Genomic DNA, 15,322 nt, shown 5'->3' on the forward strand with positions numbered 1-15,322 from the left:
CTAATTGGGCCCAATTTGAACATTTTCACTTAGAGGTGTACTCACTTTTAAATAGAAAAAGAGAGGGGACTATGGACTTTCTAGGCACGATAACAAAATAATTTTTACATAAAAATGTATTTTATTCAAACATATAACAAAGATAAACGTAATGATTTTTTTGTGTTTTTTTTAACGTTAGGTCAGTCATCTACAGATGATACCGCTACTGTAGCATAACCATGATACAATTGGTGATTAGAAAAATATCTAATGAACATTCCATGATCTGGGAATCTGGTATAGAGACAGAAACGCGGTACATCAAAGATGATTCACTAGTAGTGATAGGCTCGACATGTTTTGTGTGTAATCACGCTTCTTCTGGAGCTTAAAATGACTGGCTAACGAAAATGAAAGAAAATAACAACATAAATATAATGTATGCAAAAGAGATAAAATATATACTAATGCATTATATTCAATATTATAAACTGTATCCTGAGTAGCCAGGCCCAGTCGGTACATAATAGGCAAGAGGAAACAGTCTTGTGGCACTATGGGGGCATGTGTAACACAATGAAGAAGGTAGAAAATACATACAAAACGTGAATAGCTCAGCATAAGGTATGTTTGAAATATATAAAAAGGTCATAAAGTATTAATAAGTTGTAGAACACAATGGCCATATCACGTTATCATATAGTATAAATGTACTTACTGAACAAACAAAGTAAAATCAATCAAGCAGTTGTTTTTGAACCCCGGTTGGGAGAACAAGCAACACACCAGGAAAGAACTATGCATCAAACAGGTACGCTGAGTATAGGGAAGATTCTAAAAGATAGTACTATATTGGGCTGGGGCCAGGGAAGTAAAAACTGCCTGAAAACACAGAAATACAAAGAAGATGCAACAGAGGAGTTAGTACATAAAAATAGGGGGCATGGCCAAGATGGCACTGCGAGAGGATGTCTGGAACAAGAGCTCCGCTGAGATCCTAGGCTTTTCATCCTCCACAGCAGCAACTGGTCCCGGATTTACGGCGAAACACACCTACATGCACTGCCGCTCACCACGGGCTCCACGAGGAAGGGGTAAGAAGCTTAAAGGAATTGGTGCCGGCCTGCACAGGCTGCGTGGAGGCTGGAGCACGTCCCTTCACCAGCATGGTGTCCCAGACGGAGCAGGCAGAGCTATGCCCTTCTCCCCAGCCTGGCTTAGCTGAAGTCCTGGTAGCTATAGCAGGCTGCCAGGCTTCTATCACCACCCTAACCTAACCACCCTAACCACTAAGGTGGACGCGGTACAATTGGATTAGGGGCTTATTAGGCAGGACTCAGGTTGCTCAGGGTGGCCAGAGTGAAGGGCGAATTGTTGTACCAAAATAACAAACTCCTCATATTTCATGATTATTCAGTTGAAACCCAAAAGCTGAGATGCTCTTTTGACCATGTTTAAGCAGCCATGCGACTCAAAAGGCATCCGCTACAGCATTTTATTTCCTGCACGACTAAAGGTCCTGTATGGGGAGACAGACAGATTTTTCACCTCCACCCGAGACGCGTCCGTATTGCTGGAGTCGCTCCCTCCGAATCGCTGAAAGCTAAAATCCTGTCTCTGATGCTCACCTATCTTACATGATGTGGGATGGATGCATCCCACTTGCAAGCGAGGCTTTTTCTGCACCTGTTGTGCTCTGTTGATTGACTTTAAAAGTTCAAGTACTGGTAATACCAGGTGATGTTTGACTGTAAGTCTGCCGTCCTGCGAATTAGGATTAATTGTGCCTTACCTAATACTACCAGTAGTCTAATGGACTCCTTGGGAAGGGATATACCTACTTGGTGTGCTTTTTACATACTATTACAAGACCACAGCTTTCACAACATATAGTGCTCCATTCACTGTGATTCCAATGGCACTATTGACTATTCAATAGCGGACTCTAGTGGCAGTTTCCTGCAGTTCAAGAGCACATGCTATTTTCTCTACTGTCCCTTGAATGTGGCCTATAAACTGAAATGTTAACAGACTAAATCCACTGAGTGACTGCGCCCACTGGTTCACACTCCCTGACATTGGGTGTTTGATGTTTGGGAACCAAAGCATTCCTTGGTTGGGGTGGGGATGCGGGGTGGGGGGGAAGGGGTTGTTGGTTTATTTGTTAACTATATGTTTCTCCATATGTGCTTTATGTTGTCTGTACTTAAAGGTTGTTGACACAGATCTATATATGATGCTATATGTGCTGACGGGGCCGGATAGCTACCCTCGCGAACAGATCATATGCTCATGGGGTCAGCATCCTAGTGTGCAAGACTCTGCCATTTAGGCTTCTGGAGGTCAAAACCGACAGGGAGGGAAGATTTATCATAGTTCATGCTAACATTTATGATAAAGATATGGTTCTGGTGGGGATTTATATCCCACCACCAGCCTCGGGCCAGATCCTTCATGAAATCATGCAAATTGTTGTACAGTTTTATACAGCCCTTGTTTTCCTCCTGGGGGACTTCAATATCTCCTTCGGTGGAAATGGACAGGCTGCACTCATCGCCACGTGACACTTGGGATCTCAGGCAGTGGGCTGACACTTTTGTCCTCACTGATGTTTGGAGACACATGAACCCGACGCTGAAGGAATACACTTGCCATTCCTCCTCACACAAAACCCTATCTAGAATTGATCTGGTGTATGCTTCTAGCCTAGCTCTACAATATGTACATGACCTGACTTTGCTTCCCAGAGGCATATCCGATCACGGGCCCTTATGTTTAACGCTCACTCTGACTACTCCCCCTGAGACCCGCTTATGGCGTTTGTCCAGATTCTGTGCAAATGATGAGAGACTGCAGGAACCTCTAACAGCCTCTATCTGTAACTTCTGGACTGAAAACTCTGACTCCACTACCCCACCTATCCTTTGGCACTCTTTTAAGGCCTGGGCTAGGGGGGAATTTATGACCAGCATCGCTCGCCTAAAATGAGAATCTACCCGATCCTTGGAGGAGCTTGAGGCAAAGGCTGCCACATTAGAGGCTGAATTTTTCTCTGCCCCGGGAGAAAAGTGGTACAGGGCATAGCAACAGGCACTACGCAGTCTATCCACTGCTAGAGTGGTTCAGACAGACATGGCTCTCCTATACTCAGCACAACAAGTCTTTAAACATAGGGGGAAAAATGGTAAACTTCTGGCATGGCTGACTAAAGGTAGTATACCCTCTACTCGAAAAGGCTCCATAAGAGACAGCACTGGCCAGCTACTCACTGCGCCAATATCAATAGTCATTTTAGAGAATATTTCAAAGAAGTTTATTCCTCCCAGAGAAATATCAGACTCTGCCCTCTCTTCCTTCCTTGATTCACTGTCTATCCTGGTTCTGTTTGATGAGACTAGAGGGGGAGAGCGAGAGGGGAAGAGTGAGGGGAAGGGAGAGAGTGAGAGGGAGTGCGCGCACGAGAGAGAGCGGGAGAGAGAGAGAGAGAGCAGGGAGAGAGAGGGGGGGAGAGAGAGAGAAAGAGGGGGAGAGAGAGGGAGAGAGAGAGAGGAGGAAGGAGAGAGTGGGAGGGGGGAGGGAGAGAGGGGGAGCAAGAGATTGTGAGCCAGAGGGAGGGAGGGAGAGAGAGAGAGAGAGAGAGAGAGAGAGAGAGAAGGTGAGCGAGAGAGAGAGAAGGTGAGCGAGAGAGAGAGAGAAGGTGAGCGAGAGAGAGAGAGAGAGAGAGAGAGAGAAGGTGAGCGAGAGAGAGAGAGAGAGAGAGAGAGAGAGAGAGAGAGAAGGTGAGAGAGAGAGATCCGTTTGACTTGTTTCACGGCACGAGGCAGGGATGCCCACTCTCCCCCAGCCTGTCCACCCTGGCAATTTCTATCAGGAGTGCACCAGATGTCCGGGGCTTGCGGGTGGGTATGCTGGAGGAGCGGCTGTCCCTGTATGCTGACGACACATTTTTATATCTAAACAACGCCGGTCCCTCACTGCTAGAGGCCCTAAGAATGTTTGATGATTTTGGGGAACTCTCAGGCATTAGAATTAACTGGACTAAATCAGTACTGTTCCCAATTGATGAAGGTGCCGCATTGGGGGCTCCCTCCTCCCCGCTGCAGCGGGTGAGGAAATTTATATACCTTGGGGTCCTGATTACCAAAAATCCCTCTGACTATATAGAAAAGAATTTAACGCCAGTTATGACTACCCTGCGCACAAAATGCTCTGCTTGGGCAAACCTGCCACTAAACCTACTGGGGCGAATCAACCTCCTTAAGATGATGATACTGCCTAAATTGAACTACTGTATGGGTCCCTGGCTCATATTTAAGGAGATTGATCGCTGCATGGGTTCCTTCATCTGGGGATTATGGTTGCCTGCCCATCTGGGAGGTTTGGCCCTTCCGAATTTTCAAACTTATTTTTGGGCAGCTATGCTGGTCTCGGTCCACTGGTGGTTCCAGGGATCCAGATCTAATGCTGCAGTATGCCTTGAGGCAAGTTGTCTGGGCTCACTGGCTGACCTTCGCAACCTCCCCTATAGAGGCCCGGAGGTGTAACCAGAGATTCCAGGACCCACGCGCGCGACATGGAGGGTGTGGGTGGCTGCTAGACTTTGCTACCTGAATCCAGGCCAATTGTTCCCTGCACAGCCACTCTGGGGAAATCCAACATTGGCACATTCCCGTACTATCCTGGACCTGCAGGTCTGGGCCTGCTATGGCATTACAACTCTGGAGCAGGTAATGCCACATGGCGAGTTGATGCCTCTCTCAGAGATGATGACTAAATACCGGCTACCCCAATGGATGAAATTTAGATAACTACAACTCAAACATGCAGCTAGGGCCCAGTTCCCTCAAAAAACCTTCCTCCAAGCTGATCCCATTGAAGAACTACTAACCCCTGAGGACCTTAATAAACCACTATCTACTTTATATAGCACACTCCTAGGCAAGAACTCCCCCAAGATAGAGAAACTATGGGAAATATGGCATATTGATATACCGACACTAGATAGGGAGGGATGGGAGGACTGTTTGGATCATGGCCCCAAGCTAGTAATAGCATCCAAAGACAAACTAATCCAGGTAAAATTCCTTCACAGGATCTACTATACTCCTCAGAGACTCTATCGCATTTTCCCAGATAGAGACCCTATGTGCCCCAAATACAAGATCCAAATAGGTACCTTCTTCCACATGTTCTGGGACTGCCCCATTATAGCGACATTTTGGGCAGCGGTATTCAGCGAGATCATTTCTAGATTACAAATGTCCATCCCAACCTCACCTGCACTTGCCCTACTGGGGGGTACATGATGATGAGCAATGTTCCCACCATCAGAAACTGCTGATTTCTTATCTTCTGTTTTATGCCAAAAAATAAATTCTCCTCGATTCTTCCCCACCATCCCTCCCCACCTGGGAAGCACAGATCGAGGCAGCCTTGCCCATGTATAGGATCACTTATGTGAACCAGGGTTGTCCATGGAAATTTGAGAAGGTGTGGGCTCCATGGACATCTTCCTAATACCCTTCGTTTCATATCCCTAAGGGCATTAGGAGAGGAGTGGGAATAGGGAAAATAAGGGACCTATCCTCCTCAATGTACTAGTACAAATGCACTATGGTCTATATCTTGCCTGCACCAAGTTGATTTCTGTCAGGAATTATGTCTAACTCACGTGCAGTGTTATATACTGTGTCAACTAATATACTGTATTTTTTCCTTTTGTGACAATAAAGCACCTTTGATTGTTAAAAAAACAAAACTGCCACCTACAGTACATCATCACTTTCTAATAATTCACTGACTACTCTTCCACCAGTGTCACAGTTACAAACGTTTACACGTCAAAGCACACTGGATGCACATGTACAACAAAGCCCTATGCCAATCATGAAATTCCTTGCTTTATAACAATAAGACTATCAAACAGAATCAAACAGTAAGATTTATAACTTGGTTTTCGAACCATCATTTAGAATTGCGTGAGATTTTGGTATCCCACTGGTCATTACTATGCAAGGACCCTGTTCTTGCCAAATATGTCAATGTTTCCCCCGACATTACTTTTCATAGGTCTAGATCCTTACGTGACAAGCTCACTTCTAGTCATTTCTCGAACAAATCCTTATCCACACATTGTCCCTATGGGATCAACAGATGTGGCAAATGCGCATTCTGTCTCTGGATCCAAACAGGTAGTCAGTTTATACTCCCAAATGGCGAATTGTTTGTCCCAAAATTCCATGCCGATCGTGAAACTCAAGGTGTGGTATACCTGATGTCGTGCAAATGTACCACCTTCTATGTGGGCAAAACCATCAGACAATTTTGACCTCACATTGAAGATCATGTTTACTATTCTTCGGGCAGAAAAATTATTACTTCAGTAAGCAGACATCTGGATTTATACCACAAATTTGATGCCTCTATAATTTCTCTCATTGCCCTCGCTGCGGTCCCTCAAGACCCACGAGGGGGTGATTGGGACAAGCAGATCCTCAGGAGAGAGACCACATGGATAGAGTGACTTAATGAGACTTATGACCCTGGTATCAATGAGGCCCAGTCATACAGACCTTTCCTTTGAATCTATCATTTGGCCTTAATTATGGCTCATTAATACACTTCTCAAGTGTGGCCCACTAACATTTTGTAGTAGCTTATTACTTACATAGTACTTTAAATTTAGAGCGTGTTTTATCTGTCTGGTTCTCATGTTTCCTAATCTTTGCTGTTCTGTTAATTCCACACTAATATATTTATATTGCTATATTATGTATTTCTGTAATGGCGTCAGGATGGTTCTATGATGACAGTCCATTATAGGTATTCATAATTGGTATTTTTTTTTATTATGATTTTTTTAATACCCATTGTAATTCAGATTTGTCATACAATGTTGAATTGTTATATCAATTGTTTAGTATTTCATCTCCTGTAGATGCCTTGGTTCTTTAGGCACAATAGGGCTTTTTGAGGTCCAGTCTAGGCACTATGTGGCCGCTTAGTGTCATGTTTTGCATTCTTGTAAATGTGGCACAGGTATTGGCCGCTGGGGTGAGCTCTTCTATGCTGCCTCGCCGGCCTTTCCCTGTCACTTCCCGTGCCCTGCTGTCTATTGCGGACTGTGTTGCTTTCCATCTTTATACGCAGGCGCGATATGTTAGGGCGGTTGCATGCGCAGTGACTATCTGGCCGGTTCGAACTACGTCACATCGGCTGCTCGCCGATTTGCTGACTACGAATGGGACATGTGTATAAAGAGCACGCCCCCGGCGTGCTTTAGCTGAGATTACCCACACTACTTGTGTCACTCTCTGAAGCTGCTAATGATTACAGGGGCTTTGAACAAGGTATGACTATTTTTCTCTTACACTATTTGGCACTTTTCTCACCATCTTATACCTATATAAGCTGTTGGTGAAATATATATGCTTTCATCTTTCTAGGCTTTCTAGGCTACTGATCTGTTATCTATCTTGGTGGGTATTATTTATCACTGATTCAAACATCTCTAGTTCGATTTAATTACCCATGGCTGGGCTGGCTTTTCAACTCAGTGATTGCTGCCTGTATGCAAAGGGTCAGAAACCATGAATCAGACCGAGACAGAAGTACAATTAAATCACACTTGTTTGTTAATAAAAAATAAAAAGGTAAATAGAGTAGGCGTAGTCAAAGCATAGCCAGAGTCCAGTAACAGGATCGAGTAGTCAGCCTTCTCGTCCAGAGTTCAATAACCAGATCGGGTAATCAGCCAGGCCGACTCACTGACCGACTCGGTACCAGGAGGCATGGGAGGTGAGGGAGGCACGGGTGGGACTGCAAAGCTCAGAGGCAAACGTACAGGAGGCTTCCGCAAGCGCTCTTTCAAAGAAGAACATTCTCTGAGTCAACTCTGGAGTCAATGAGTATGGCAAATGAGATCAAACTCTCCAGCTCATTGGGTATATCTCGGGCTGCTATCTCATCCTTGATGGAATCCGAGAGACCATGAGAAAAAACAGCCACAAGGGCCTCATTGTTCCAAGCAACCTCTGCTGCCAGAGTACGGAATTCAATGGCGTAGTCGGCAACAGTTCTCGTACTCTGTTTGATGGACATGAGGCACTTGGCAGCAGAAGCGGAATGTGTGCGAGAACGTCAAATACCCTTTTAAAGGAGGCCACAAAGTCAGGGTAACTCAAGACAACAGATTTTTGTGTCTCCCATAGAGGGTTTGCCCAGGCCAAGGCTCTCACAGAAAGCAAAGATATCACTAAACCTACTTTGCTTCTGTCCATGGGAAACACCTGGGGCAGCATTTCAAAGTAAATCTCAACCTGGTTGAGAAACCCTCTGCATTGAACTGGATCGCCCCCAAATTGCTGGCAAAGCGGAGCGGAACCAGACATACCTGTTATAGTAGGTAATACTCGAGGCGGGTGCCTGCACAGAGATTGACACAGCAGCAGGGATGGTCTGCAACTCAGGTTGTACCGGATCAGCCAGAGTGGGGGATTCCAGGTGAGGCGTGTGACTCAGGAGCATTTGTAACGCTATGGCAAACTGATCCATGCGGTGCTCTTGCTCTTGTTTCTAGTTTGTTGTTTGGTTTTCGTTTTTTCCTTTTCTTTTGCTTATTGGAACTATTTGTTAATTCCAGGAACTAATCTCTAATAGGAACTTTGTTGTTTTTTGGGACTTCTGAGTAGCTTGTAAATTTTTAATCGCAGACTGGTAGTCTTTTGGGGTTATGCCTCCTTCTATTATATATATATTCTTCTAGATGAATACATGATATATTCGGAATTATATATTGATACACATACATATAAGGAGTTTTACTTGTAGGTAGCGCCAATTACCCTGGTTATCATATTGTTCCAATCTGAAAAAATGTTACTGACAAGTGGATTGACTGTATCTCCTGAAACCATGAACCAGACCGAGACAGAAGTACAATTAAATCACACTTGTTTATTAATAAAAAAGGTAAATAGAGTAAGCGTAATCAAAGCATAGCCAGAGTCCAGTAACCGGATCGAGTAGTCAACCAGTCCAGAGTTCAATAACCAGATCGGGTCATCAGCCAGGCCAAAAATCAGGGATCCAAGTGGAGCAACAGCAAGCAGGATAAGGAGCCAGAAGGGATGTCAGCAAGCTAGTCTTTAAACATAACCGCAGGAGATGGTTTCTTGTGATGTGACCAAGGCAAAGGCAGAAATTAAGTGAGCTGGACAGCTTTATGTAAGCAGGTCAGACGAGCAAGATCAGGAACAGCTGGGTGACTGTGGAGAGAGATGAGAGCTGGCAATTAGCTGACAGCTGAGCAGCCAGCCCAGAGAAGGAAGGGCTAAGCCAGCCCTGACACAAAGTCTGTTGCTTAGGGATATACACGCTTTTTAGATCACAATCTTTTTCGTTTGGATCTGAACATGGTAAGTTTTATTACTGCCCTCATGTTGGGTTTAACATTTACATTATTTACTGGTTATTATTTTTATGTACTAACTCATTTGTTCCATCTTCTTTGTATTTCTGTGTTTTCAGGCAGTTTTTACTTCCCTGGCCTCAGCCCAATATAGTACTATCTTTTAGAATCTTCCCTATACTCAGCATACCTGTTTGATGCATATTTCTTTCCTGGTGTGTTGCTTGTTCTCCCAACTGGGGTTCAAAACAACTATTTGATTGATTTTACTTTGTTTGTTCAGTAAGTACATTTATAGTATATGATAAAGTGATATGGCCATTGTGTTCTACAACTTAATACTTTTGCTTTTGATCTTTTTGTAAATTTCAAACATACCTTACGCTGAGCTATTCACGTTTTGATATATGTATATTTCTACCTTCTTCATTGTGTTACAAAAGCCGCCACGATCAGGGCCGTCTTTAATATTGATTGGACCCAGGGCAAAAATTTTCTTGGGGCCCCCCTCCCCCATACAATTTCGCTCTCCACCTTCTCTGAGACATACAATAATTAGCAGCTAGACTTAAAATGAGTTTACTGTATCAGATCAGGCAGCGATTGCGATTGGTTGCCAGAGGTTACAGCATATCATTACTGCTTACTGACTAGTTGCTAGAGGTTAGAGCACACATTATGGCTCACTGATTAGTTGCTAGAGGTTACAACACATGATTTCTGCTTGTTAATTGGTTGCTAGAGATTACTGTACAGTAATACTGCTCACTGATTGGTTGCTAGAGGTTACAGCACATAATCTCCTCACTGCAGGGGGGAATGATATACATATGAATGTCACCTTTCTTTACATATCAATGCCCCCGATATTTACATATAAATTAAGGTTATTTAAATGTAAACGCAGGGTCTGCAGGTGAGTCATCTGTACACAACAATAGGGCAGAGCTGGGCAGCATTAGTAGCAGCACTTCACACTGAGATATCAGGACACAGCACATGACTAAAACTTCAAAGGACAAGGGAATTTAAACTGGCATAGTTGGCAAGTAGGGATGACCGAATGGTTCGCCCGGTGGTCGGTTCACGGCGAATTTTGGCTGTTCGCGGTCCGCCCGATCGGCGGACTATTGCCGCTGTTCGCCCGGCGGACTTATGCCGCTGTTCGCCCGGCGGACTTACGTGTTTACTGTGTAAAAGAAATTTGACCTATGATGACACATCCATCATGTGGAACAGGACAGCCAATTGAGACATTACAGCACATGGACACTTGGACATTCCCCCTAACTTATAAATAGACCCGATCCGGCGGCCATTTTACATTCTTTCGTATGTCACTATAGGGAGAAGTTATTGTGTGGAGCAGGGAGAGACTGCAGTGACCCAAATCGCTAGCTATTAGGTCCACAAAAGTTATTTTAAGGACTGGTATGGTATAGGTGTAGTTCAGGATATAGGTTTGAGGCACTGCTATTCAAGTCATTGTTGCAGCAGCCTGTCTTTTGTCAGTGCAGAGAGGGACAGGATGCTGTGTGCAGCAGGGACAGTCAGTTTAATCATTAGCTGTTACTATTAGGTCCACAAAAGTCCTTTTCAGGACTGGTATGGTAAAGTAGTACAGGATATATTTTTGAGTGCTATTCAAGTTATTGTTGCAGCAGCCTGTGTTTTGTCAGTTTAAATAGGGACAGACAGGAAGCTGTGTGTGGCAGTGAGGGACAGTCAGTTTAATCAGTAGCTGTTACTATTAGGTCCACAAAGGTTCTTTTCAGGACTGGTATGGTAATAGGGTTGTACACGTATAATATTCTTTCTTCCAAATATAGAAAGAATATTATACTTGACTGCTGCCCTTCTGCTGCAGTAGTGCTTTATGAGTATAGGGACTGAGGTACAGTCTTCTAATCACAACCTACTAGTTGCACAGAGGTCCTTCTAAGGACTGGTAAGGTATAGCGTACTAGAGTATATAGGGTTGAGTGAGGTACAGTCTGCTAATCCTTAAGGACTGGTATAGGTCCACAATATATAGGGTTGAGGTGCATTACTGCTGACTGCTGCCCAATTCTGCAGCAGTCCTTTATCAGTATAGGGACTGAGGTACAGTCTGCTAATCACAACCTACTAGTTGCACAAAGGTCCTTCTAAGGACTGGTAAGGTATAGCGTACTAGAGTATATAGGGTTGAGTGAGGTACAGTCTGCTAATCCTTAAGGACTGGTATAGGTCCACAATATATAGGGTTGAGGTGCACTACTGCTGACTGCTGCCCTATTCTGCAGCAGTCCTTTATGAGTATAGGGACTGAGGTACAGTCTGCTAATCACAACCTACTAGTTGCACAAAGGTCCTTCTAAGGACTGGTAAGGTATAGCGTACTAGAGTATATAGGGTTGAGTGAGGTACAGTCTGCTAATCCTTAAGGACTGGTATAGGTCCACAATATATAGGGTTGAGGTGCACTACTGCTGACTGCTGCCCAATTCTGCAGCAGTCCTTTATCAGTTTAGGGACTGAGATACAGTCTGCTAATCACAACCTACTAGTTCCACAAAGGTCTTTATAAGGACTGGTAAGGTATAGCATACTACAGTATATAGGGTTGAGTGAGGTACAGTCTGCTAATCACAACCTAATAGTTGCACAAAGGTCCTTCTAAGGACTGGTAAGGTATAGCGTACTACAGTATATAGGGTTGAGTGAGGTACAGTCTGCTAATCCTTAAGGACTGGTATATCACGGTGCTGGTGTCAGTGCTTTATGTCACGCTGCTGATGTCAGTGCTCCCTATCACGGTGCTGGTGTCAGATCACTCTATCATGGTGCAGGTGTCAGTGCTCTATATCACGGTGCTGGTGATGATCATCATCTCCTGCACCCTCTTCTTTGCCTACCCTGACCTTCCCTCGCCTCCATTGTCTCAAGAGTCCTGAATTTTCAGAATTTCACATATAAAAAAAAAGAATGCTTGTAGTTGTCGATCCCAGATTCACCTCATACATGTGTTATGTCATTGGCCATGTGGTGGGACTATGTGTGCACAGCTAGTAATTATTTTGTGGCTGCAAATATGACCTGTAGGTTTGTAAAGTTCACCATCCCTGTGCTGTGCTGATTTCCTCCTGGGGCTGTACCTCTGCTGTGCATATTATGAGGGGCTCCCACCATCCCTGTGCTATGCTCATTATGAGGGGCTCCCACCATCCCTGTGATGACCATAGGATATAAATAATTGTTTACTATGCTCATCAGCGCCATCTAGTGGCCATACTGCTGTATTTCTCTGATTCGCTCTATTCTGTATGAAGAAAAGCATTTGACCTGGAGAGAAGATAGCCTGATAACATTTTACGTGTCCCCATTCGCATAGAATAAATATGTACAGACAGTATCACAGGATTAATAGCTTTGCAATTTATTTTATAAATACACCATCAAGAAGGACACATGTAGATGGCAAATAATGGGTATGTGTATTGCACTGAATATTGGCTTAAAGAGGCATAGTTATAGCTTTTGCACATGGGCAACACAGCCCATTCAATGTAAATGCCGGCCTCTTTCCCACCACCCAGGAAGCTCAGGTGCATCATAAAGTTTCACCGGCTTCATAGACATGAATGGCTGTGCTCTGTTGTACTCATGTACTGTATATCTTCAACACAGGTAAAAGTTTTTAGATTTTTTTCGCATATGCCTGTATGCTGTACTCGTGTTAACAACAACATCAGCATATACCCCAGTACAGCAGCGAAACGGTATGCCCTAGAAGTGAATACACAGTTGCTGGGCCAAATTGCCTGTCATAGAAATGAATCAGCAGACAGCTTGGCTCAGTGGCCACCATTTCATTTCTATGGTAGATGACTTAGCCTAGCTGCCACCTGGACCAGTGAGAATGGAATTCAGTTAGTAAATAGCAGGACTGTCCTTTGGGACCCAGGGCAGTTGGAGGTATGATGTATCTCTCAAATATCTTACCTTGTTAGCAAAAAATGCATAAAGTATACAGTAAGCTAAGTATTGCATTGTAGCATTTGCATATTCCATATACTGTAGAATGATCCAACAATTCGCTAAGACGCTTTAAGGCTGGATTCACACCTATGCATTTTTAGTGCTTTTTGCATATTTGCACTATAGTCCATTTACCATGGTTTCCTATGGAACACGTTCTGTAGTGCAAATCTGCAAAATGCAAAAAACACTAAAAATGCACAGGTGTGAATCCAGCCTAAGAAAATGTGTTAGCTGATTATTTTTAAAACACAGTATGCTGTATTATTAATATTAAGGAGGTATGATGTATCTCTCAAATATATGACCTTGTTAACCTTTAACTAATTATTGTATTGTAGCATTTGCATATTGCATATAAAGATCCAAAAATTTGTAAATGTATTAGTTAGTTATTTTTAAAATGTGAGTTTAGTGTTTGTCACACTACATATGCTGCACTATTATTATGAATTATTTATATTCTGTCATTGTTTACAGATGGTAAATGCAGTCTTGCACATGTATGGACTGTCATTTTTGCAGTGCAGGATTAATGGTTCATTCACATTCTCCCCATCTATGAAGAGGTGGTGTAGCTTTTTTTCAGGACCTGTAGAACAAGATTGAGAGGCTCTTTTATTGCATTGCAAGGCTGGCTAAATCTAATAGGTTGTTTGCTTTGTTACTGGCAAAGTGTTGGCAATCTGTTAAGATAAATACGCTGTTTTAAAACTATGGAAGCAGATCTTCTTATTTTGGCATCTCAGTAAAGCGAGTCTCATACTAATGAGAGATGCTGCATTATTATCATTGTTTTACATAATGGCATCACAGTCTGTAGTTTTACAGTCTGTAAATAGGCACTAATATAAACAGTTTTTCTTTTCTCACATGCTTCAAAGAGGAGATATATTTGAAAAAAAAAATGTTAATGTATTTTTATTTCTCAGCTGAAATGTTATAGGAAGATTTTTTTATTGCAAAGATTTAGCACTTACTTTAAAAATAATAAATAGAATAAAAAAAAAAAAAAAAAGAAAAAGATTTAGCACTCCCCAACTTTATGCAAGGGCTCCTGTAATGGTCATGCATACCGGGCACAGCTGTGTGTGTGTAGCAGCAGTGTTGCCAACCCCTCAAAGTGAAATTTACTAACAGGACAAGAATCATTAAATTTACTGCCAGAACCACATATTTACTGACATAAGTACATAAAATGGCAATTTTCAGTGCAAAACAGTAAAAAATATCAATATTTAAACTATTGACATGTAGCTAGTGCTATTAGCAATGTGTTTAAGTTAAACAAAAGTAAAAAAAACAACAAAAAAACAAAAACAAAACACATTTCTCCATTTACATGGGGGTCAGGTTAAAATAACCCAGCCAGCACAGAGTTCCACCATACATCAAGAGTCTGCTGCAGGATTCCCCCTTACACTGCATGAGAACGCTTATATAAAAAGGGGAACACTGCAGATCATGATCTAAGGGGAAACTGATGTAAGGGGGAGGGGGAAGGGGGGGGCTCTGGTAACCAGAGACTACCTTATATCAGAGCCCACTGCATTCTCCTTTACACTAAATGTCCTTCTTACATGAGGGTCTGCAGTATTGCCCTTTACATCAGAGTTCCCCTTTACATTAGGGTCTGCAGAATCCTACAGTCTCCGATGTAAAGGGGAATGCTGTGAACTCTGATGTGGGGGGGGGGGGGTCTCTGGAGACCAGTGATCACCTTCCGCAGAGTGAATACACTAAGGGGGGGGGTTACTGATATAAGGGGGGAACCTTCATATGCATGCCCCTTTACATTACTGTATTCACTCCCCCCTTACATCAGTGAAACACCCTTGGACTGGCAGCGCTGTCACTGACGTCCTCTTAGGTGCACAGTGCAGGGCACAGTCAGACGGGCCTCTCTGGGCT

This window comes from Lithobates pipiens, unplaced genomic scaffold (assembly GCF_037356315.1).
Source record: "Lithobates pipiens isolate NorthernLeopardFrog02 unplaced genomic scaffold, aLitPip1_a1.2 Scaffold_16, whole genome shotgun sequence".
NCBI classification, from domain to species: Eukaryota; Metazoa; Chordata; class Amphibia; order Anura; family Ranidae; genus Lithobates; species Lithobates pipiens.